This window comes from Elephantulus edwardii, unplaced genomic scaffold (genome assembly GCF_000299155.1).
Source record: "Elephantulus edwardii isolate Elephantulus edwardi_28Jun2011 unplaced genomic scaffold, EleEdw1.0 scaffold00061, whole genome shotgun sequence".
In the NCBI taxonomy this organism is placed as follows: Eukaryota; Metazoa; Chordata; class Mammalia; order Macroscelidea; family Macroscelididae; genus Elephantulus; species Elephantulus edwardii.
This window is the reverse complement of record NW_006399811.1, coordinates 14,326,175-14,346,183: the sequence shown is the minus strand read 5'-3', so window position 1 is coordinate 14,346,183 and position 20,009 is coordinate 14,326,175. Positions and strand designations below refer to the sequence as shown.

At 36.2% G+C, this 20,009-nt stretch overlaps 1 pseudogene; it reads right to left on the bottom strand.

The window, feature by feature from the left end:
- LOC102850019 overlaps positions 1 to 16,599 on the bottom strand; it is a 28,261-nt pseudogene extending 11,662 nt beyond the window's left edge.
- Between the last annotated feature and the right edge of the window lie 3,410 nt (positions 16,600 to 20,009).

Here is a 20,009-nt window from a genome sequence, read left to right as displayed (position 1 = left end):
AGATATTTAATATTAAAATTGCTTTGGCTTCTAAAACGTCTGAAAGTTGTGAACAGAAATAGCAACTGATTTAGAAATCCCATTACTAAGTATACATCCCCACAAAATAAGCGCTGTAATACACACTGACAGAGATAGATGTTTGCTGCAGCATTATTTCTAAAAGAGCTGGAAACAACCCAAGGCCCTATCAATGAAAAAATGGCTACTAAAGAAACTAACATTCAATACAATGGAGTAATCATCACTGATTCTGTGCATGGAAGTATGATAGGATTCCTTTCCTGCATGAGTGTGTTAATTTTCTAGGTTAAAACATGGCTGTAAGCTTGGGAAAGAGGTGGAAAAGATTGTGTGCTGAAAATAGGGGGGGGGGGGAATGCACCAAAGGAGCTCAGACAGCTTTGGTGATTTAATGATGTTCAAGAGATTGCAACTGTTGTGGTACCCAAACATTATCAAGAGAAAATATAAGGTGATACAAAAGATGAAAAAGAGGACATGAAAACGGAGTCTGATGTTCAGAGACTCAACAGAACCTTCTAAACCAGTATGTATAGTACCCAAATGGAAAGAACCAGAGGTAGAGAAAAAGGCTGAAAGCAAAGATAAAAAGAGAAGGAAAAAACCAAATTCAAAGCCGCAAAGGCAGCAAAAGGTTTAGCCTGGTGGACTCAAACACTAAAAAAAAAAACAAAAAAAAAACAAAACCAAAAAACTCAGCTGTAACAGGTGCTTGGTTAAAATGTACACATTGATTTGTTTCCACTAGATGAAAACTACACTATTTCTGTACCCTAACTGTCATTTTTCCTTGATTCAAATTCAACATAACTCGTTTGGTGGAACTTGAATAAAACATTCTTTGGCGAATGAAAGCTATATTTTAATTGGATTTCTCTGTAGGATCCGGGTGTTACCACACATCACATTACTATCAACTATTAATCTAACTATAATTGATCATTGTTAACAATTTGATAAAATAGTACTACAAAGCAAATGATATAATGCAAAATTTAACAAAGCTATCATGCAAATAATTTCATAATGTCAATGGATCTTCTAAATAGTACTTGTCTGGAAAATTTGACTTTTGTTGTAATTTAGAATGAAAGTTATTTTATACATAAAAAAGGTATGACAGGCTTGGTCAATTTAAGTTCATGGTTATGCTAAAAGATATATGGTATAAAAAATAAGATGGGGTAAAGGAATGCTCCATTTTGATATACAGAATTGTTACCACCATTCTCTGTTTACTTACATTTATATCTCTTTCATGTATTTCATCCACAATAACATGACTAATTCCTCAAATGCCTGCTTCAAGTTTTCTCAGGAGCACACCTTAAGAATAAATCCAAACCAACAAATGGAGATGAGTTTCTATTAGTTTATTAAAGAAAATGACAAGAGCAGTTTTAACTATGCTTCAACAAATACAAGCCCTTCATTTGTCAAGAGAAACAATACCTTTTATGTTAAAATCAATTAAATGGTGCTTAGTTGTCTACAAACCTTTAGTGAAATATTAGTTTCGTTTCTAGTATTGCATTCTGGTAGTTTAATGGTAAGGAATTGTACTGCCAAATCAAAGGCACAAAGCTCAAATCCATGAGCTGCCAGTGGGAGAGAAAGCTAGGCACTGAATGTCCTCATTTACTGCTTCTGAAATCCCACTGAAGTGTCAGCTGTAAATAAGCCAGTTCAAGATTTACAGTACATTAACACAGGATTTCTTGTGCTGTAACTGTAATGGGAACAGAGATGCCCAGGGGTTTTGTTTCTTTTTTTATTTATTAAATTTTCATGAACATTTACAGAGATTTTGGGTTTCCATTCATTCATTGTTGCACTCAAACTGCTAACTTTTAAGTCAAGTGATAGGTCAACATTACTGCATGCAACTGACTCTTAAGTGACCCTCTAATGGTTTTTCCATGTGCTGTAAATTTACATTGGGAGGTCTTACACACACACACACACACCCTCTCTCTTCACCAGGGCAAATGTAATGAAAGACACAAACCTTTTAGTAATTAAAGCAAAAGCATATTTCTCCAGTTCTGTTACATTAAAAAAAAATAAAACTGCCTCAAAGTTCTCTTTCAAGCAAGAATACTAAAAAGGCTCCTGTTTTTTTGTTTTCAACCATCCTATGCTGTTACAAAATTTGACACACTACAAATTCAAAACAGAAGACCAAGACAAAACAAAGGACAATACTGACCTACAGTACAAAACATGATACTGGCATGAGGGTGGGGAAGAATTGACTCAAATCGAACACTATAACCACAGCTCTTTCCAGGCTCTTCACCTCGCTCATAGGCAATTCGTTCTGCTACAGAGACTGCACTGATTCTCCTAGGCTGCAATAAGAAGAAAAGAATTAAAATACAAAACTAAAAACTATTTAGCATTATCATGAAATTATTGCTTTTATTATCTACTTGTTCAATTGGTTAGTTCAACAGAAACAAGAATTTAAAGAATGGTCAAATCATTATCTACATGAAAGCACTAAATTTTTTAAAAAACTCTTTTAATACCACCTAGTTCTTTTAGTATTAATTTCCACTCTGAATAGAAATTGAGTCCAGAGTTTCTATAAATAGAAGAGCAGATCGATAATTTTTAAAAAAACAAAAACGTGTGTGTATGTATATATATTTTTAAGAAGCTTCTATTTTTGTAAATACCAGAAATTTTAATTTATCGTTCCTAGAACTTAATAATTTTTAAAAAAGAAAAAAACATCTCTTAAACTTAAGCATGTGAAACTCCCTTTACCTGGTATACACTATGGCTGTGAGGATGTGCTTAACTCCTCATGTATATAAAGATATTTATAATATAAAGGAATGGATAATTCAATGTTGATTTTGACCAATCCTTTCCAATAACTTCAGTCTACTGGTTGAGTTTCACAGTTAATAAATTAGCACATTATTCCAGGATATGAAAGGATTATGAAATCAGGATGAATCTTTGTAAAACAATTACCAAAAAAGCCAATCTATTAACTTTCAGTATTCTTTTAAGTCAACTGGGTTCCCTAGATTATGGGGCTGTTAACACATATATAAGTAACAAGTACGGAAATCCATGCTTATCCATTACACAAGAGTTCAGTATTTGTCTTGAGTGTATTACATAGCTTTGCTGAAGTACTAATTTCTATTTGTTAAAACAGAAGTTTTACTGAAATTATACAAGGTAAAATAAACCTTCAATTACTACCAGCCAAATGAGGTGTATAAATTGTAACATATATTTTAAAATTAGGTTTATGTCTTATGTTAGAGAAAATTTGAACATACTATGAACATCAAAAAGTCTTAAAAGGTACAGAGATCATCGAAATCTTAATCCCACTACTGTCCTAACCTTGAACAATTTTTTAAATCAAGTAGTACCTTAAAAGTTATTATGAACTTTAAAGGAGTTAAAACTGTATCTCCATGCAGTTCATGCCATGAAGTGAGCGATCTTATTTATTCACTTTTTGTTCAAGTGAGTTCATACTTCCTCTTAACCCTGTTTTGTTACTTACTTGAGTTACTACAATATTACACTCAGCTGTACGGTCATTCTGGATAAAGTCATCTAGAATGAACTGAGGAACCTGTGTGGTTTTGCCACATCCAGTAGCACCTCGAATAATGACAACAGAATTTTGACTGATTGCATCGAGGATTTCACTTTCAAACTTTTTCACAGGGAGTAACTCTCTCTCCTGTAAGATCTGTAGTAAAGATAAATCACAGTGAAGTATTAACATACACATTAAAAGTATGTTATTTTAATTTTTTACACAAAAAAAGTATCATTCACTAGGCTATGTACTTGTACTTATTAAGAAAGATTGGGGGAAATCATATACAAAAAATATATTTATGTATGAAACAGAAATCTTCAGTAAATACCTAAAAAAAAAAATCTATCTTGTTCCTCTAACCCTTTTTCTTTCTCCCTAAACACTCCATATGGACTCCCTTTCTTTATTTGAAAATGTTGAAATACATTCACTTCCTCCTGTCCAAAGCACTGCAAAGTCTTTTCACTTATTACATTAGGAAAACTCTCTTCTCTCCAAGGGCCCTGATTTTTAAAAACTAGCTTCAAAAGTAGGATTAAGAATATGATACAGTCGAATCTACCCTCTTAGAAAAGACATAATGCATTATTCAGCATCCTAGCCTTTCGCCCACAGAGTTCTGAGGGAATACTTCACAGACATACCCCTTGCAAATTGCGATCCTGTTCCAGCTGGTATAGTAATTCACTCTTGAGGTCTGCACTTATTTGTTCTGGAGTAGCCTATAAAAATGTTAAAAGTCAAACAAGAAGCACATCAGCTCAGCTTCAAACTTGATTTTAACCAATTATGTTTAATCTAGGTATCTGTGTAAGGTTGTTTTTTTTTTTTAGTAGTAAAACAGTAATAGTCTGGTAAGAGTAACACACTCACATATGCCAGGGGTCCTTCGTCGATGTTGCTGCTAGTCCAAGGATTCCAGTTGGATTGTGGAGGTGACCAAGGAACCACACCCACTTGGTTTTGTCGCTGAGATGGTTCAAACTGAGCCAATTTACCCATGTTTAACATAACTGGAGCAGAAGGATCCTCTGGCTATTTTAAAAGAAAAAGAAAGAACACTAAGAGCTGTGTGCTTGCAGAGGGAAGTTATATGAAAAAGTAACATAAACTGCATGCTTACTGCTGGTGCAATTTCAAGATTTAGGTCTTGAACAACGGTTTGGAGCTGATGTTCTAAGTCTTGAGAGATGTTAACTTTGTAGGGCTCCACCTACAGAAAAAAGTATGATTATAAAATCAATTTTAACACACACAAGAGCATTACTGAAGCATACTACAACAGATTAAGAGAATGCTGTGCAACAAGCAATGACTCAGCTAGCTCTGTGTCATAAAATAGTAATTATATATTCACCGCCTACTATGAAGATAGCACTATGCAAAGCATATGGCCTTTTCCAATTGAAAAGATAATTTTTTAAAGTATAAACGTCTTTAGCCAAGTATAAATTTTAAAACATCCCAGTGTTATTGATTCTATAAACTTACTGTCTCGCCTTCTTTCTTCTTCGTAAGTCCAGAGTAAGCTTCAATCACTTCAAGATGGTAGAGCTGCCTAACAAGTGACTGGGCACAGGACTGTGCTGCCAGTTTCTTATTTGATCCATGTTCACGTGCAAAAATCCCTACAATGTAAAGTCAGTATTATCAATTACCAAAAGAGAAGACCAAAAGATAAACTTGGTATGTTTTTCTATCACAGACAACCAAAATAACTAGGGATAGCATATGAAGTGCAACATTATTCCTGGTAAACCACTCAAAGGTTTGATTATTTGAGATTCCGCACATATAAAATTTAATGCATTCCTCTCAGCTATGTGAAAAGAATCAGCTTCTCTCAATATGAAGAGAAGTAAACTGGAAACCAATAATGTAAAATGTGTTTTTTCAAACTTGAAAAATCTATTAATGGGCAAGGTAAGTCATATATGCTACTTATCTTTTAATACACTTTCTGCCTTCAGGATACACAAACCACATTTTCACTTTATGACTAACTCCCACCTATCCTTAGGCTTGTAAGAGCCTATTATTTGTGGTTATTATACATCATTGTATCAGCAATGACCCAAAAGCTTACTCTCCAGCTGGTAGACAAAAATCTGTGCTTAAAGTTTTGTAGCATAGCTCCTTACCACTAAGGCCACCAGAGCTCCCTATGTCATCATCTAATTTACTCCTTTCTAATTTTTAACTTTGCTACTCTTACCCAAACATTTGAGTATTAACATTAAACATAATACACTATCCTAAATTCTCTAATGCAAAATGGTATGCTCTGCCTTCTAATCATAAAATCATCTTATCTACTAATATATGAGCTTTTTCAAATCAGAAAAAAATTACGTATGTAGCCTTTAATGTGAAAACTTAAAGACATCAGAGAAGCAGTAGTAACACTTACTTCTGCCCATCTGCTTGATATATATGGTCATTTCTGCAATAAAGCTCCTGTAACAACATATACAAACAAGGTTAGTAATTTTACGTTTGAAATTTCACAATTAAGAATTGCCAAATTAGGCAAGCTTTCCAACTGCTTAGGCAAATCACAGCAAAAACATCACTTATAATAAACATCTATTTCCACTCAACCTTAGAACAAATGAAGCACATAAACTTCAAATAACACAAAACAAGCTACAATGAAAGTTGCTAAGCCAATTATCCTTGAAAATATTAGGATTAGATTCTGTACTTATAAATTAGAAAGTACTATTCATACTCAATAATTAGGACTTTAGATTGAGGTAAAAAATTAAGTCCAAAATTCCTAAAATTTAATTTGCATAAACTACCCATTAATAACTTTAACTTGTTACACTAATTTGCACTCATGCATGCATACACATGCAGGAACACTTTGTGCCTATCAGTGACTCCTGGATGTGGTTCTGGGATCTGCCAGCAGTTGGAAGCAGCCCTTGGTAACAAAAATCATCAGTCTTTTATTATCACATTTTAAAAAAACAAGTCCTGGAGAACAAAAATTATATATATATATATATTTGAAACACGGTAGTTTAAAATGCTACAGACTACAGGGAAAAAAAAATTATGTATTATCAAGGGGAAAACTGCCACTATGCATTCTGGTCCTTCCACTGCTTGAGTACACTCTGACCTTGACTTTACTGTGAATGAAGGGTTAGATGAAGTTTGGGGGGGAAAAAAAGTTAGACTCCTTCCTATACCTCTTGAACTGACCTTCAGGCACAGCGGCTTCAGGGGTCAAAGGCCACTGGCTTTCAGGGAAACAACATCCACCCTTTCAATAATGACACCGATGCCAGTATGTTTCTCAGCCAGGCTTAAAGTCAGCACTCAATCTCATTCTCCTCCACCTAGGGGGAACAGCGACACCAGAAATCAGTTTACAATAGTTGCCCATGTGATTGCTTAGTTCAGCCTAAGCAGCAGCACATGTGTGTATGAACACAGACCTCTGGTGTTGCTGTCTTTTATGCCTTTAAGTAAAAGACATATAGGAGGAATGTTGTCTTATATTGCCCATGGGACCCCCAACTGTCTTTCCCATCATAACATTGCCATATCCTGAATTCATCAATTTTTTTTAATCAGAATCCAGTAAGATTGCATTGAAAGATGTTAAAATGAGCTTTGAGTTACACTTAGATGTATTCAATAGTCATCAAGTGCTAAGCCCATTTAGTGCACAAATCAGCAATGTATTACTCTTTCCTCTTTAGATGAAAAACTTTGATTTAAAGTGACAAAGAATTCAGGACTGTACAACAGTGGGAAGCAGCAGGGGGAACCAAGCTTTGAACATCATTTTGACATTTTCAAAATTTTATTTCGGCAATAATTATTTGAGGATTGATAGATGCATTTGAGGGAAAGCATCTTGATTTTCAAGTTATTTTTGATGTGTTTTGAATAATTTGTTTCATAAAGACAGCAAATTGAATCATCCAAAAGATTTCAATTATAACCTCTTTCATCCAATAGAGATATAGTGCCCAACAGCAAAGTCTAAACTATCTGAGCCTTCCTGGGAGTAATAATTACTACACCCTGGAATGCTCTCAGGAAGAACAGCAAGCAGGCTGAGAAACATACTGTCACTGTTACAACCACCTCCCTTTAAGTTCTATTTCATAAACACAAGGAAAAAAAACACATGCTAATTAATCATTCAATCAAAATAAAAAGACAACTTTACAATAAGCCCTTAAATGTCAACTATAGGACTCGGGAGAGCTGGCATCTTTCAAAGCTTGGATGCGATTCGGATGCATGTCCAGATGCAATCCAAAATCTTGCGATCAATACCACTAAGAGATAATATAGCTAGCTGCTTTTGACAATACCACAGTAAACACACCCACCTCTGGCTGGTTTTTAAATCACTGAAAGACAACTCATCAAACTTTAATACTTTTCTTACCTAACTAAAATACACACAATGAAAAGCCACAGTAATCTACACAATACAAACTACTGACAATGCTTCTCAGGCAAAGGAATCTTCTTTCCAATAATTCTCTAAGGCACATACTGAACCAGCTACTGACATCCGAAACCAAATACATTCAAGAACAAATATCCAAAATCACCCCAACTTAACTTTAGAAGGAAAGAGCGAAACAAGCAAACCTGTTATGGTCAGGACCCACTTGGGTGTACTTATATTCTCCTTGGATCTTTTCTTTTTGGAAAAATTAGTTCAGGCGAGCCTTAGCATTTTCCAAGGTCCAGTTTCCATGAAGCCCAGCATTTAAATCCACTTCTTCTGATTCTAGAGTCTAAAGGATCAGTGACAAGTAAATGTTGCTGCACTGTTTTTATTTTCCCACCCACTGCAGCAACTCTTTAAAGAGTAAAACTGCTCCATACGGTTTACGTGGCTGTGAATCTTTATGGCATGAGTTTGCTTCATCTTTCTGCCACACAGCAAGTAGTGGAATTCAACTCTCAACCTTTCACTTTGCCACACAGTGCATAATCTACTGCACCGAGAATCCATTAAGTATTCTAGTTGGTGGTATGAATCCATCCAGAGGTACCTCAGGACAAGCCTGGCAATTTGCTTTTGAAAAGTCACAGCACTGAAAACCTTACAAAACAGCTCTACTCTGCGTGCATGCACACAGACTGCTACAAATTGTTATCTGCACAATGTCATCTAATGTGATATATGTCGCATAAATGATGAAATAAAGGGAAATTTCACTTAAGTATGTCTATCTCAGGTTAAAAACATCCCGACTTATCAGTCTTTTTACCATCCTTTATAAAGCCAGAGTTGTTTTCACTAAGTTTGTTAAGTCCTACTCAAAATTGAGAGGTTTTTTGGCATTTGCAGGTCTAGTATTACAATAACATAGCAAGAAATGAGATTGCTCAAAAGAGAAAACAGATGAGGAAATCTTTTCTTACTTACTATGAAGGAATATTTTTATTCAAAGGTTAATTCTATTGACAAAATTTAACGGGTTACTCTGGGTGACTTGTGTGGACAACATTTTAAATAGCCACATAAAATAATTTGTGAATATCCAAACATCTGGCTTTGACATAAACTGCAAATTGCATCCCCACGTATTTAATAGGGAACAGCAGCCTTACCGCTTGTGCTTCTTGTTCCTCCTTCTTTGAGTAGTATTCCTTCAAGTTGTTAGTCCGATCCCAGGTTTGTGCAGGAACACCATACCCAGAGGCTCCAGGTGTAGTATTATTTTCTGTAAGGAAAGAGTTTGGTTTTTTTTAAGTTATTTTGAAAAACCCCCCAAAACAAAAAAGATAAACCCATCTAAGTATTTTAAAGAGATTGTCAATTTGATTTTAACACTCCATGACTGAAAAGTCAAGGTTTCAGTTACTTGGGATCTCAGTTTTTCCAAAAAATATCTAAAAGTGACAGTTAATTTATCCAAGTCCAAACTGCCTATCCCCACACTGGTATGCAGGAGGAAGTTACTTTACTAGGTAAATGCTTATATTCAGCACATACATCAATAAACCTTTACTCTCAATTTGCTTAGTATGCAATAAATATTTAGATAAGAAAATGATTTCCTAAATATGAACCTAAAAAGAAATCTAACTAGTACTGGTAATGAAAGTAAAGAGAACTCAGGAATCTCTAAGAAAACAGATGGATCTTTTGGTGAGAAAACAACTTAAAAAGGGCAGTTAGTCATTATGTATTAATTTTAAAGTAATTGAAGGCATATTTTTCCTTTACTTATTAAAAGTTCTAGGAAATAAATATGGCTATGTCTTATTTCATAAGTACTTAATATATCCAGTATTTTAGCTAATCTACCCTCTAGTAAACTAGTAAATCTTCAATTTCCCCCCTCTATATTGTGAAGTAAAATACAGAATTCAGAAATGGCTTGACTTTATGAAGTCTGTAAGTTGTCTTTAAAAATCAAGAGCTTACAGTCATAACTACTTCTAACTGGTTTTATAAAAGCAAAGGGAGATGACAATCAACATTTTTCATTCTCCCAGTCATGCATGCAAAAAGGGTATTTTACCTGTCTTGAGGGCCAGATGTGGAGGAAGTGGTCCTCCCATGGTAGAAGCATTTCCGTCGGTACTTGCTGTACCATCAGAAGACTCTGTAGCTGCAGGTGTAGGGGGAGCAAGCTGTAAAAAGAAAAGTCAAAGTACCCTCAGCGCTTCTTGTTAACAAGGAAATTTTTTCAAAACTAAGGAGGCCCACAAATAACATTTCTCCCTTAAAAGTGAAAAGTTTGCTTTTAGTGATTATGAAACAGAGTTCTCATTTCAGATAGAAATTAAGGACCATAAAATGGATTCAAAAGCTCCTATCTAGAGATATGCACATAATACTATATACAAACTTTCCTAATCAAGACAAATCACCAGAAAAGGAAAAAAAAAATCAGCCAAAAAAGGAAGAAACCCTAATATTGATACAATGCCATAAGATCCTCAAAAACACCAATGACAGAAGTTAAGTGCATGACTTTATGTTTCTATTATATAAGGTCATCACAGATCAGAGCTCACTCAATGGTAAGCACATAAACATAGGTATTCACACATACATTGATTATGTAAACTGTTCTCATGCTATATAGCAATCAACATTTTATACTAGCATTAATTCACTTTCCACTTAATTTCCACTCATTACTGCATTTCAACATTCAAAAAGCAAGATATTGTTCTGGAAAATTCTAAATGATATACATAAGTATGTATGTCAAGAATTTATTACAGAAATAAATGAAGCACTACTCATAACAACCCTATGAGAAAAAGAACCAAAATGAATCCTGTTCTATAACTACGGTTGTTTCTCTAATGTTTGTAGTTTCCAGAGGCATGTAGTTTAGGAAGTAGATGCCAATCCTGCTTCCAAGCCTGTCTTAATCTGAGAGCTCTACCAAACACTGTCCACCATGGATAATCATAATGACATTTGACACACCTGTGGCACAGTGTTCAGTAGCACAGCCACTCCAAGTAATCTTAGCACAGCAAACTACACCACATAGAAGAATGTTCTTTCCAACCCACTTTTAAATAAAAAGTTTTTAAGGTCCACCCACCAGGTCATGATTGACTTAAGAGGCTCCCAGCCCACAGTTAAAGTCTATCAGCTCACAACTGTAAATGAAATAAAACAAACAAAAAAAACCCCAACCAACCATGTAGTCTTTTATATTATCTAGTTTACACACACAACTCTAATACTGCAATCCAAAGGTCCATGATTTATTTCAAGGACACCAGATGGTCTGTGGAAGGATGGGCAATCTCCTCCCCTTCAATTAATGGTCGCTGAAAACCTGTGGGTCAAGCTATGGGTGAGTTCCACTCTACAGTGCACCATGTAATAACATAAGCCTTTTTTAATAGACACAGACACTTTTATATTAGTTTACATTCATTCATTATTCCATCACAGTGTAATTAATTTCCAAAACTCTTCCACCATTTATTATGAAAGTTGCAAATAATTAAGGATGAAGTTTTTGGCCTTTGTTTTGTTGTACTTTTACTCACTATGGCTTATCCCTCATTGTTGTCCAATCAGAAACGGACTCATACCTGATCCTCCAACAGGTTTTTGAAGGCTGTTAAAAAAGGTGTTGTTCGTCTTTCTTCCACAGAACCACTGGATTGGCAGCACAAATCCCTACAGACTAGACACAAAAGCTCCCTTGCTGTATCCTAATTATCTACAATGTTCATGGGCAGACATATAGTTCTAGAAAAGGATCTTTTCCACTTTCTCTTAAAATGGAATTGCTGAGGGGAGCTCTGATGGGCTAGTGGCAAAAAGCTAAGCTGCAAATCCAGAAGGCATGCGGAGGAGGGGCAATCTCCTCCTGTGCCAGTTGGATCCGAGTCAAGGATGCAGAACAAGGGAGTAGGGGAAGAGTTGTATGCCATGGTCATAGCTGACCCTCCAGCAAATTTTCACTGGCAGTAAACTGCAGGGGATTAAACTGCCCAACCTTCTCCCATGGAGCAATTTCTGGTTTAGATTGCAGTGCAGTTTCTTGCCACTAGGATACCAGTGCTCTCTAATGTAACCTAGAGTCTGGTAGAAACTTTGATCTACAGAGCAATTATGCTGACAGTTGTTGATTGTTTTTGAGTCACAGCAACCCTCTGAACAAAAGGCTTGAAGCCCCTCTACAACTATCAACATTTATCAAAGTTCAGAGTTTCTAGACAGACATGAAAATACAGATCCATGCATCTCAAATTAAGTGATCAAAAACTGCTATCTTTAACAAGATTTAATCCAACCAAGATTTTTTTAATATACCAGAATTGTACTACTAGACACGAAATAGCATAAAATCCAAGACCAATTTTTATACTTAATGGACTCCACAAGCATAAAATTAAATACTATCGTAATTATTCACTTTCTTCTCATAGACAAATCAATTGAGCATAGCACTGCGCAGACTTCCAACTGGTACATCACAACCCAGGCTGCACTATCCAGAGAGATAGGTATTTGTGAACAGATGCTTTATCAGAATGCTAAGGGGCACTTGTATCCTAGTGGTATGGTGTTGCACTGCCAGTATGTGGTTCAAACTGACCAGCCATCTGCGGCAGAAAGATGGGCAATCTTCTCCTGAGCTACTGAAAACCTGCGGGTAGGGTTAGTTATGAATTGGTTCTGATTTGAAAGCATAGAACATCATTCTAACCTGAATGCGAAAGCTTAAGGGTTTAAATGGAATGGGAGATTTGGAGACAAGTCATTCCTTTAAGGAGCACAATGCATACGACTGGACTATTGCCAAAGTGGGCAAAGTACTCGACATGTAAAGGTATGTGCAGCCACTCTGAACCCAATACCTGCTTTTTAAAATTTAGTCTGTCAAAAAATTTGATAACTGTGCAACATATGCCCTGATTTTGTTTTCTAGGAGGGAGCCTTCTAGGTTAATTTGCCTTTCTCATTATCCTTCTGGTACACTTACATTTAACAAATAGTTTCATTCTAGTTAAACGGGAAAACAAGCTGAACATCTTGTTTACAACAGTGCTCTAATTTTTAAAGAGTTTAATAATGATTTTTTTAAAAAGCATGATCAAAACGCTGGTCTTTTCAATTACCAACTATGCATCTGTAAGTTGAACAATGAATAAAAATGACAAGAATGGATCACTCTGAGTTGGGGTTTTTTAAGAATTATTAATACAGCCCGTATTTTTGGACTAACTGTTCTGGTAGAAGTTCAACAAACTTAACATGCTTTTTAGAAGTAAAGATGGTGCATGTTCGGTCTCACGTACTTTGGGAATGTTGTCAAGAGTTGCTAGTCCTTGGAAAAAACCCATAATGCTGGGAAATGGGAAAGATGGAGAGTGCAAGACCTTAACAAGATGGAATGACACAGGTACTCTAATAATAGGCTTGGTACAGCCAGACCATGATGATGTAGTATAGGACAAAGTTCATCATAGAGTCTCAAATGAGTTGAAGTCAACAATGACACTGAATAACTGGTAATGTAGTGGGTAGGGAGTTGCACAGCTAACTAAATCCAAATGTGCCACCTCTCCAGTAGCTCAAATCCACCAGAAAGTCCACAGGCAAGCTCCTCCTTTGTGACTCACAGCCTCCAAAAACCTACTAACCTGTATGTCAGCGAAATCATTTTAAGCTAATTACTAATGGTGAGGAAAGAGTTCTATTGCATTATCGTCATCATCACTTTAACGTGATTATATCCCTGCCAAGTGGCATAATGATTGCACTCAAACTATGAACTTTAGCGTATTTTGTGTTGCAACACTAACCAAAAGGTTGGCAGTTTGTATCCTAAAGCTGAAGTACATCCTTCCATAAAAACTTACACCCTCAGAAATATGAAGGTTAAGAGTTGGAAGTGACTCAATGGCAAGATTATTAGAAAGGGAGAAAAAAAGTTCTGCAAAGATCCTTCTAGAACATCGGCTTTTGTTATGCATTATCTACCACACCTATTACAAGATTAAAATTGCCATGGCCATAATCCTAACACAATCAGACCACTAGGCCTGTCAAGGGTACTGCTGAATTGAGCTTGAAATGGCAACCTTGAAATGGCAGCGAAGTTTCTGCCACCTAGGAACCTTCATAAAGGACTTGTTGTTGTTATGTGCCATCGAGTCGTTTGCGACTCATAGCGACCCTATGTACAACAGCCCTAAACCCTGCTCTATCCTGATTACCCCAGTCACTGAATCAATCCATCTCATAGAGGGTCTTCCCCTCCTGCACTGCCCCTCCACTCTACCCAGCATGATGCCCCTCTCTAAAGACCTGTCTCTTCTTACATGTCCAAAGTATGTCAGACGAAGCCCCAGAATCCTTGCCTCCATGGAGCAGCCTGGTTTAACCCTCTCTAGGTTGAATCTGTTTGTTTTCTTGGCAGTCCATGGTACATTCAATACTCTTCTCCAGCACCACAGCTCAAAGGCGTCAATTCTCCTTCTGTCCTCCCTAGTCCTTGTCCAGCTCTCTGATGCATAACAAGTGATTGCAAAAACCATGGCCTGTATCAGGCGCACCTTCGTCTCCAAAGAGACACTGTTGCTCCTGAGTACTTTAGAGCGGTCCCTAACAGCAGACTTTCCCATCTCAATATGTTTTTTGATTTCCTGGCTGCTGGTGCCAAGAGTGTTGACTGTGGAGCCGAGCAAACTGAAGCTGTGAACAATCTCAATCTCTTCGCCATCCATCCTGATGCTACTGTCTTCTTGACATTGAGCCTCAGTCCACACTGAAGGCTGCAGTCCTTGACCCTCTGCAGTAAGTGCATGAGGTCCTCCTCAGTTTCAGCGAGTAACGAGTAACGTTGTGTCATCTGCATAATACAGACTGTTGATAGATCTTCCACTAATGCTAATGCCACGCATCTCCTCACAGAGCCCAGCCTCTCGGATAATCTGCTCTGCATACAGGTTGAAAAGATATGGAGATAGGACACATCCCTGGCGCACACCCTTCCCAATTTTGAACCATGCAGTGTTCCCTGCTCTGTTCTGATGACTGCCTCTTGGTCCAAGTATAGGTTTCGCATTAGCACGATAAAGGACTTAGGAAAAAAAAATAACCAACAAACCAACAACCCCTGTGCAACATACCAACTTCTCACAAGATGCAATGGAATCAACACAAGAAGATCTTTAAGTGTGGGAGGGGGAATTTTTTAAAAAAAGGTACCCCAGAATACTACACATTATATTCTTGAAGAAGTTAAAACATTTGGAGGGAAAAGTTTTAGAGAATGCGTATGATGAGACTGACATTGTAAAATTTAAAAAAAAAAAAAAAAAAAAAAGGCAAGCAAATTCTAGTGCCTTCAAATATCTGAATGTTTGCAGCTATTTCAAGGTCAGAATAAACATTCAAATTCATCATGTCCAGTCTCTTCATTTTACAGTGAGCAAATCAATGGCATTAAAAGCCTTAAAATCCTTTAATTACATAATCATTACATTAAACACAAAGTCTCAACTTTTAAGGCAAAACAATGCAAGAATATAAAATGTTTTCATCATCTCTATAGAGTAAAAAATTAAAACCAGATCAGTATTACTCCTAAAGGTCATCTATAAAAATTGCTTATATTACCTATAGAAATTACTAACAAGAATGTATTTTATTATGTCAACAATCCTATTTTTGTGATTTTATGTTATAAAACTGGACTTAGATGGGTTCTGAATATTTACATAATTAAAGCAATCATGGTTAACAAAAATATTGGACTATTAATATTCAGAAACTTACTCCAATACTTAAGAGTTAACAAGGTGCTTTGAAATTTCCATATATGTATTCTCTAAAATATATCGAGAACTTTGTCTTAAATACTTACTCCAACAGCTGGGACTTCTTCACTCTTTACTTCATTTATTCGAACCAAATAGTTAACAAAGTCTCTGGCAGCATTGCTCTGTGCATCTTTTTTATTGGTTGAATTTCCCATCCCAGTGTAATTAAACCCTTCCACACGAACCTTAAAGAACCAAGAAAAGCAATTATGATAAGATTGGCCTGGGTGACTATAGGTTTTTAAAGTCACAATTCAAGAAACTATTAAGGGTGGGAAAAAATCAACTTCTGGAAAAATGCTATACACATATACATCCAAGAACTGAATGCTTATCTTTATTTTTTTAAAAAAAGCTTAAATCATGTAATAGTACAGTGTAGTAGAGCATAGTAAACCAATCCACAAATATTTATGTAGCTTAGCACTCAAGAATTGGGATATAATTTACTTATCAGATTACACTATAAAACCAGAAGAACATGGATGGACTAAAATCTACTCTTCCCCATTATACATTAACATTTCTAAACAGAAAACCTCCCATAAAGCTCTTATCATGAAAATAGCATTTAGTACCTCGCACATGAATTTCTGCCTGTTTTTGTTCCCCACTGCTCTAATTTCATAGGACGGAGTCATCTTCCTTTTGCCACACCAGGCATACAGGAAATTCTTAACGTCACCCATGATTGAAATGTCTTCTTCAGACCTAGTTAAATTGGGGGAGTAGGAGGTGGAGAAAGTGTTATTTGTAATCACAAAAAAAATATGAAACTAAAAAAAAAAAAAAAAAACCAAACTCAAAATTTTATGCTAAATACAGTATATTCTATCATTCAACTATTAAAACTACAAGAAAATTTCCATGGCACAACATTAATAAGGGAGAACTAAATTAGGCAGACTTCAAAACAGAAAACTGACAAAATGACTAATGTATTAGAAAAAAAACTTTTATGCAACATCCTACTTTGGACAACACTACAACATAGTAAATCATACTATAATTGCTTTCAAACAGAAGCATGGAGATGGAAAATCAAGGGACTTTTCAAAATTACTTACTGTGGAATCCTAAATTCAAACCCAATCAATTATTTTGTGGGTACAATGTTACCGTTATGACTATTAGCATATTATCTTCCAAGTTATAGGAGGTGTACACACAGACATGATACCAAATAGAGTAAGTATTCAGTACTGTTTACCTATCTCTGAAGTGCACCAAAATATCCACTGTTCTAAAAGGGCATCATTTTAATCCTCTTCTAAAGCCCAATTACTTAACAGTAAAATTTTTCATGTATTCATTTTCATACTTTAAAGTTGTATTTTTTACTAACAATCTGAGCAAGGGATTGCAATATGGGAAGGAGGGGAGAAAATGATTTTCAATGTTTTTAAAAGTGTCCTTATGTACATCTACCACATGGTACAGCCATTCCAGTTTCTCTTTCCCTCTTAAACACATATTAGGGGCGCAGTGGTGTATTTTCACACTCAACGAATTCACTTGTTTGTAAATTGTCAATTTTCTGAGTATCAACTATTGCTTATACACTGCTAATTACCCTCTAGTAAGGTCTCATTACTTCTAAAATTGCTTTAAAAAAAAAAAAGGTCTGTTGCTTGAAGGTAAAGGGTCTGTAACAAATCATTCCTTTAGGCCTTTATCATTAAAACCCAAAGAGCAAGTTTCCTTGAAGCACATCAAAATACCGGCACATTAATTTGACTCCCCTTCTACACCTGGATACCAAAAGATATGGTGTCTAAGACATAATCAAGAGGATTCCAGGTTTAGGTGTTTAAAACAAAACAAAACAAAACCCCACAACCACCAGTGCAACTCAATTTAACAGCAGTTTCTATAAAAAACTTACTTCTCTGCAAAATGTTTTCTGCATTTTTGCTCCCTTCTCCCTTAATACTCATCTCTGACCCTCCAAGATAGTGTAAATCGTTTCTAGGTTGTTTTCCTTGATTACTAGTCTCAAACTTTTCTGTGACTGACAGACATGTTCTTCTGCACTGTTCTCATTTCATAATAATGCCTGTTGTGCATTATTATGCTGATTGCTAATACTTTTTAGGTGCTACGTACTACTCCATTGCAGGACTGTACCACTGTTTCTTCTGCAATTCATCATTCATTAGTGGGTACCCGGATTTTGTGTTTGTTGGTCGTCCCCCCCCCCCGACTTTGGGATTATAAGTAATTCTCCAATAAACACGGGGTGGATGTCACTGTTCATGTCCCGACTTATTTCTTTTGAATATATTTAGTAATAGGACTGCTGCATCAAATGATATTCCAAGTCCCAACCAACTTTCTAAGGAAGCATCAAACTGTTTTCCATCATGGTTGCCCCGTTTTACATTCCCACCAACTCAGAACGCACATCTCAATCTCTCCATACTTCACCAGCATTTGTTTAAAGGTCTTATTGAAAATCTTACTTAACATTGCTATTTTTGCTACGATGAGGTGGTATCTTGTTTTGATTTGCATTTCTCTTGACAGATAATTTGTTAAGTATTTGCTGGTCACTGAAAGTCCTCTGATAAAATCTAGGTTGCCTTTTTTCTTGAAGTGTTCAAATTTCTTTTTTTTTTATAATCTCTTATGAGTCCCTTTCAAGTTGTGTCATTTGCAAATATTTTCTCTCAATCTGTGGGTTCCCTTTTTACTGTTCTGGAAAATTCTTTGGAACTCTAGAAATATTTTTTAAGTGGTAATAATCACTTAATTTACTGTTGATGTTTATCAGTTATATTTGATATTCTAAAGAAGCTGAAGTGGTCTTACATTTGTTCCAATCTTTGATAACCTTTAGTTTTAACTTTTACTATGTCTTTCATCTTGAGTTAGTATTTGTATATAGTATGGGTCTTGTTTCAGTTTTCTGCACATGGGAGAGCAGATTCTGTCCAGTCAGTAATGGATCTGTAGTGTGTAGAAATCCCTACTATCAAGTGTTCTACTGTCTTCTGCTCAAGATTAGTACATTTTGTGAATACTTAAGTCGAATAAAACTAAATCATACATTGGTAGAAATTTATTCTGTGGCCAAAGCCAATTCTGATTAGTTATTTTGTCAAAGACCATCATAGTTATAGAAAAGCTGTGGGTTGAAGATGGCTAGCTGTACATTCTACTCCTAAGAATTCAAGGAACAAGCCCGCAGGGTAGCTGAGTAACACGAAAGATGAAGGATTACACTAGCAAAATCCTTTTTTAATTTAATAATCTCATTTAACCCCAAATAAACCCTAATTAAATATTAATGTCATAATATATACTGAGAAAAAATCTTTTCTCTGACATAGCCTACCTATACAAGCCAGGGAGATGGGGTGGAGGGGAAGAATTTAAAATTCTCTCTTCAAACCTGTCCCTGACCTCCCAATTTTCATAAATAGAATCATCATCCATTTAATTAAACACGAATTAGGTGTTATCCACTCGCGCGGATATCCCCCACAGTAATCCTGTATCTCGTCGGTACTTTTGGTAGCCTAAACGTATCCTAACAAAGTACTGTTGTTATTCCCTTTACAGATGAGAACACAAACGGAGAATCGCTTGCCCCAGAAATCCAAGCTTGGATGCGACATCCACCACCATGCAATCCGGCCTTCAAAACAGGTCTCGTTTCGAACCTATTCGCTCCTCTGCATTGCCTCCTGCCGCCGTTGAAGAGCCCGTTACTTCTGCGGCCACCTTCTCTCGTTATTCACATAACTCCCCGCCTTCTTTCTCATCTCCGGCTTTAAACGTTACCGACTCCCTCTTGCCTCTGCAGCTCTCTCCTTGCGCCCATCTTGAATGAGGTATTCTCAGCCTTCCGCTATCAACCAACATGTCGCCCTTTTCCGAGACGCCATTGCTTCCCACCCCTACCTAAAGTAGCTCTCTTGATCTCTTTTTTGTACCCCCCAAAAAATGCCTGCATGGACTTTTCTACCACAGTATCTTCTTCCCCCGACTGTAAACTCTCGAGGGAAGGTTAAAGAATATTTTCTGCCGGTAGGATGGCAAGGAATATTCGCGGATTGAATGAATGGCCTAAGGCGCTGCATGGCGTTTCTGCGGG